Here is a 5,432-nt window from a genome sequence, read left to right on the forward strand (position 1 = left end):
CCTCGCCTGCAGGGTCATCACCCCACAGAAGAGGCAGTGCAGGGATGGTGACTCCATTTTTCAGATGGAAAAACTAGGGCTCAGACCCCCAGTCCGTCCGCAATAAGCATTTCGGTCTGGCTGTTGGGTTTCTGCCGCTTTCTGCCCAGGTCTGCCAGGCATACTCCTCACCGCAGCCATGAACTTGGGGCACAGACACTCTGATCCCCAGCCTTGGGCGACACACACCCAGCTCAGGCCACCTCCCTTGGCCTGAACCTGGAAAAAGCCACCTGGGACAGGGTTCCCCGTGGAAAGAGCCCCTGAGGTTGAATGCAGGGACCCGGGCAGACCCAGGCACCAGGCCTACCTTCTGCATCAGACTGGGGGGCAGGACGGAGGGGTGCCCTGGACGTGGGACAGCACAGACCTCTCACCCCCACCCCCTCTCCTGCTCGTCTCCCGCAGGCCTCCGGGGAGCCCTCCTCCCTCTCCTGGTCCCACTTCCCCAGCAGAACCAGGCAATGGCCACGACAGTGTAACCCCCGATCCCCCGGGTCCCTCCACCCCTCAGCGCCCCCTTTCCCTTACTCCGCTTCCCAGGATCCCAGCCAGACTCCTGGGGCACTGGGCCTTCCAAGCCCTCCCCTGAGCCGGGGTGAGGACGTGGGGATGCACTGGGGTCCTGAGCACCTCAGCCCACTGTCTTCTGGTTTCTAGGCCCTGCTGTTGGCCAGGACAGTGAAGAGAGACAAGCAAGGAGAGAGGACAGAGGGGAAGTACCTGGGGCGATGGTCAGGGTGGGACGCAGGGGCCCCAGGGAGGATGGCCAGGACCTTGGGCAGAGTGCCATTTCCTCCTCTCCAAGCCCCACCAAGCTCTCTCCCACAGGGCTCTTGTTCCGTAGAACCCCTGCCACCCATACAGCCTGCAGGCTCACTCCTGCTCATCTGTCCTTCTGAGGTTGCCCTCCTCCTCTGAGAAGCCCTCCCTGCTCCGAGACCAGGGTGTCTCCTTGATCTGCCCTCTCCTGGCACCCTCGCCTGCCTCTCACTGTTCACCGTGTAAGATTGTTACCAATGAGCTGATTATTTTAAAAACAATGAGGAACTGATTCACTTTGTTATAAAGCAGAAACTAACACACCATTGTAAAGCAGTTATACTCCAATAAAGATGTTAAAAAAAAAAAAAAAGGGCTTCCCTGGTGGCACAGTGGTTGAGAGTCCGCCTGCCGATGCAGGGACACAGGTTCGCGCCCCGGTCCGGGAAGATCCCACATGCCGCAGAGCGGCTGGGCCCGTGAGCCACGGACGCTGAGCCTGCGCGTCCGCAGCCCGTGCTCCGCAACGGGAGAGGCCATAACAGTGAGAGGCCCGCGTACCGCAAAAAAAAAAAAGGGAAAGAAATAGAACAAAATTAAAGAAAGAAAGAGTCAGGTGTCCTGGATTCAGATCTCAGCCCCGGTGCTCACACAGCTGTTCTGCCTTCGGCACGTTTTCTAACCTCTCTGAGCCTCGGGGGCTGCACCTTGTATAATTTACCTTCATTTTATACACCTCACAGGGATGTGGGGACTGAGATTATTCAGTAAAGTACTTTGCACCTGAGGGCTCATAACTGCTGTTGTTAGTATGAGTTAAAACTATAGAGTTATAGGCAGGTCACTGGAACGTCGTTAGCCTCAAAAGTGAAATGAGAGGAAGTAGTCCTCCCCCTCAAAGTTGTGAGGAAATCACTTAGCAGAGGGTCTGGTACTAAGGAAAAGGTAAATGAGTGATGATGGGCATGATCACTGACTGTTACTACGACCGGCCCTCCAAGAATGACCTCAAGACAGAACCTCACCCTCCACGTGGGGTCACTGTTGCCTTCTGGTTAAAACCTCAGTGGTTTCCCCACACACACACCCCAGCTTATCCAGGATCAAGTTCACACGGTTTGGCCAGATGCACAAGGCCTTCCGCCCTCTGACTTTTGCCCCATTTTCCAGCCTGTTTCTCACTGTACCGCCCCCCTCCTCTTTAAGGGCCGGGCACACCAACCCACTGTTATTTCTTGAACTCCCCACCCAGATCCCCATGTCCATGTCTTTGCTGTTCCCACTGCCAGGAATGCCAGTGCCTCCCAGTGACGGCCAGCAAATACCTCCTCCCTATTCACAATGAGGCTCAGTTGCCCCCCACTCCCTCTCGGACTTCCTGGACCCACCCAGACTCCTAAGCACATGCTCCCATCCATGCCGTCCTGCTGGTCTTGGTTTACTGTCCATCCACCTTCCCCCTGGAAGACAAGAACATGGGCGTCTCTACCCACGGTGCCTTGAACAAAGCCTGGCAAACAGCAGGCCCTTAGGAAGCAGTTGATGAATGAATGAATGAATGAATGAACGAACGATCCACAAATCTAGCCAACGCAGTGCTACTGCGTTCCTCCAGAGACAGTTCTTTCCTTGGGGAACAAAGATCCCACGTGCCGCGGGGCAACTAATCTTTCCCACACGTTCTGGGTGTAGCTGAATTTCCCCATATTTCCTATATGTGCATAGATGTTTTTAGATTAAAGTATAGGATTTAGGATTCCATCAAATTATTTCCTACCTAGTTATTTTATCTTATCGATTGTACCTTTTAAGCCAACTTACATGCTTTGGAGATGAGGTCATGCAGAAATGTTTTTTAAATGTTTAGTGTAAGACTCCCTTTAATAACTTATTTTTAGTAACTTATTTTTTTAATTGACAGACGTTATTTTAAGCCATTTTAGGTCCACAGATGAGAACTTATTTTTAAGACTTTTTTTGGCCACGCCATGCAGCATGTGGGATCTTAGTTCCCCGACCAGGGATCAAACCCATGGCCCCTGCACTGGAAGCGCGGAAGCTTAACCAGACCGCCAGGGAAGTCCTTTAAAGACGTATTTTAATAACTTGATATTAATCCCACCTTGTTGGATTCTGCCCCTCATTCCGGCCCATTGCCATTTCTAGGCGGGTGGGGGCTTGGTTCGGCCATCTAGCAAGTGACCCTCCCTTGTCATAGGTGGGTGTCTGTCTGCATTGGTACTGTTGATACCAAGGTAGAGATGTTGATCATGTGGGTGGCAGAGACCTTCCTCCAGACCCTCTAGATGGACAGGGCCAGGGTCCTATTCCTTGGATGTGGGTCAATCAGGTCTGCCCCCCTCACCTAGGTGTCTCTCTAGAAAAAAGCCTCTCGCCCTTTCCTTCTTCTTGCTGGAGTCGCTGTGCTTTCTCATTTCATCCTCATGCTCGGTAGGCGGAGCAGGCATTACCCCCTTTTTACAGATGAGGATATTGAAGTTCAGAGAAGTGAACTGACTTTCTCAAGGTTGTGGGGCTCAGACAGCTCCTGCGTGAAAACTGAAGCAGCAGTCAACTCACTCCATTGAGTTTAACTTGCATTGTTTCCCCTTTTGACCAGGCTGCCAGGAAGCTCAGCGTCAATGAGGAAGCTCAATCATGGCTAGTATGAACCCTTAACATGGGTGCTTTGCTGCCCCTTGCTTTCCCTTGTCCTCATTGCCTGTTTTGAGACTTGAAAGAGCAATCCTTTCTTATAAGCCATCTCCAATTCTCTTTTGGAAAGATGGTGGGTGGGAGAGAGTTATATTCCACTGGCTTCCCCAGATCTACTCCCCACTCTGCTCTGGACAGCAGGATACAACATGGATAGACCACATTGATGGGCTCTCTGGTTTCTGCTTGGGTTTGGCCAACAGGGAGCACCAGTAGGGAGTGAGGTCACAGCCTTCCCTTGTCAGGAACCTCATCCACAGGGCTCTGTCCCCAAGAAGCACTCCTTCCCTTCCTGCCTGAGGGTAGAGAAGGCGAGGCCCCCATAATTAGTCCAGAGTACTACCCTCTCCCTTCCTGCTTCCTATACCTGCCCACACCTTTGTAAAACTGTCCCTTTAGCAAATTCTCAAATTACCCAAATTGATCGTTTCCTATCAGGACTCTCTTATGGGCTGAATGTCTGTGTCCCTCTGAATTCATATGTTGAAGTTCTAGCCCCCAGTGTGATGGTATTTGGAGATAGGGCCTTTGGGAGATAATCTGGTTTAGATGAGGTCACAAGGGTGGGACTCTCATGATGGGATTCGTGCCCTTATAAGAAGAGGGAGAGAAATCTCTCTCTCTCTGAGCCAGCACCAAGGAAAGGTCATGTGAGCACACAGCAAGGAGGTGTTGTCTGCAAGCCAAGTAGGCTCTCACCAGACATGGAATCTACTGGCACCATGATCTTGGACTTCCTGCCTCCAGAACTGTGAGAAGTAAATGGGGTTTAAGCCACCAGTCTATGGTATTTTGTTATAGCAACCCGAGCAGACTAAGGCAGGCCCTGAACACAGAGTACAGAAAGTGCATTGTTAAGAGACCTTCTCGTGGGAATTCCCTGGCAGTGCAGTGGTTAAGACTGTGCACTTTCACTGCCAAGGGCCCGGGTTCAATCCCTGGTCGGGGAACTAAGGTCCCACAAGCCGCGAGGCACAGCCAAAAAAAAAAAAGACCTTCTCATGATCTCTGAAAATTCTGTTCTCCCCTCCCATTCCACGGCCCCTCTCAGCAGAGCTCTCCTCAGCATCTCATCACCTCTCCCCTGCACCTTTCAGCTGCCGCCTTACTGGGCTCCCTGCCCCGCCCCCAACACCAGACCTGTGCCACTGCTCCTCCAAGAACAAGGCCATGACCTCCCTCCACGGCCCGAGCTCCAGGCAGGTATAGAGATGAGGCAACGGATCTGGTGAGAGCAGGCCCGCAGGGGCCACATGTTCCAGGCTTGGCATGTGTGTTATACTCAGCCCTCCCCAGGAAGGAGAATTTGGGGACGTGGGCGGGGGACCGTCACATAAGCTGACAGTGGCACCGTGATGGGTGAAATGAGAGCAGAGGGAACAGCATGGACAATGATCAGGAGGCAAGAAACAGCGCGGAGGACGTTGGCTGAAGGGACGGAGGGGAGGGGTGCAGGGGCGGGGGCGGGCCCACCACACACCGACCAATAAGGGGCCGGGACTCCAAGCTACAGGCCACGGCGGGGCGGGGGGGTGGGGTGGGGGTGGGGTAGTGTTCTGCCCTGGAGAGATGGGCCAATGTTCATTAAGGCTGGACGGGGGCAGAGCAGGCTGGAAGTTGAGAGGCCGGCAAGGAGGCTGACCGCTGAAGAGATAAGTACGGCCTGGTGTGCCCAAAAGGGGGGACTCACCCCCAGTCATCTCTTCACCCCTCCTAGCCTCCCAAGGTTCCAAGTTGTGTGTATTAAATTAAATCAACTCCAGCTCCTGGACGGCTCCTTTCTCCCCGCTCCCCCGCACCTTGCCTTCTCCACACACAAGGCAGCCTGGACGCTCGGGATCCAGCCGAGGAGGCATCAGGCTGCTAACGGAGCCCCGCCCCCCCCCACCCCTCTCCCCCAGACAGCCTCCACCAGA

This window comes from Pseudorca crassidens, chromosome 19, assembly GCF_039906515.1.
Source record: "Pseudorca crassidens isolate mPseCra1 chromosome 19, mPseCra1.hap1, whole genome shotgun sequence".
NCBI lineage: Eukaryota > Metazoa > Chordata > Mammalia > Artiodactyla > Delphinidae > Pseudorca > Pseudorca crassidens.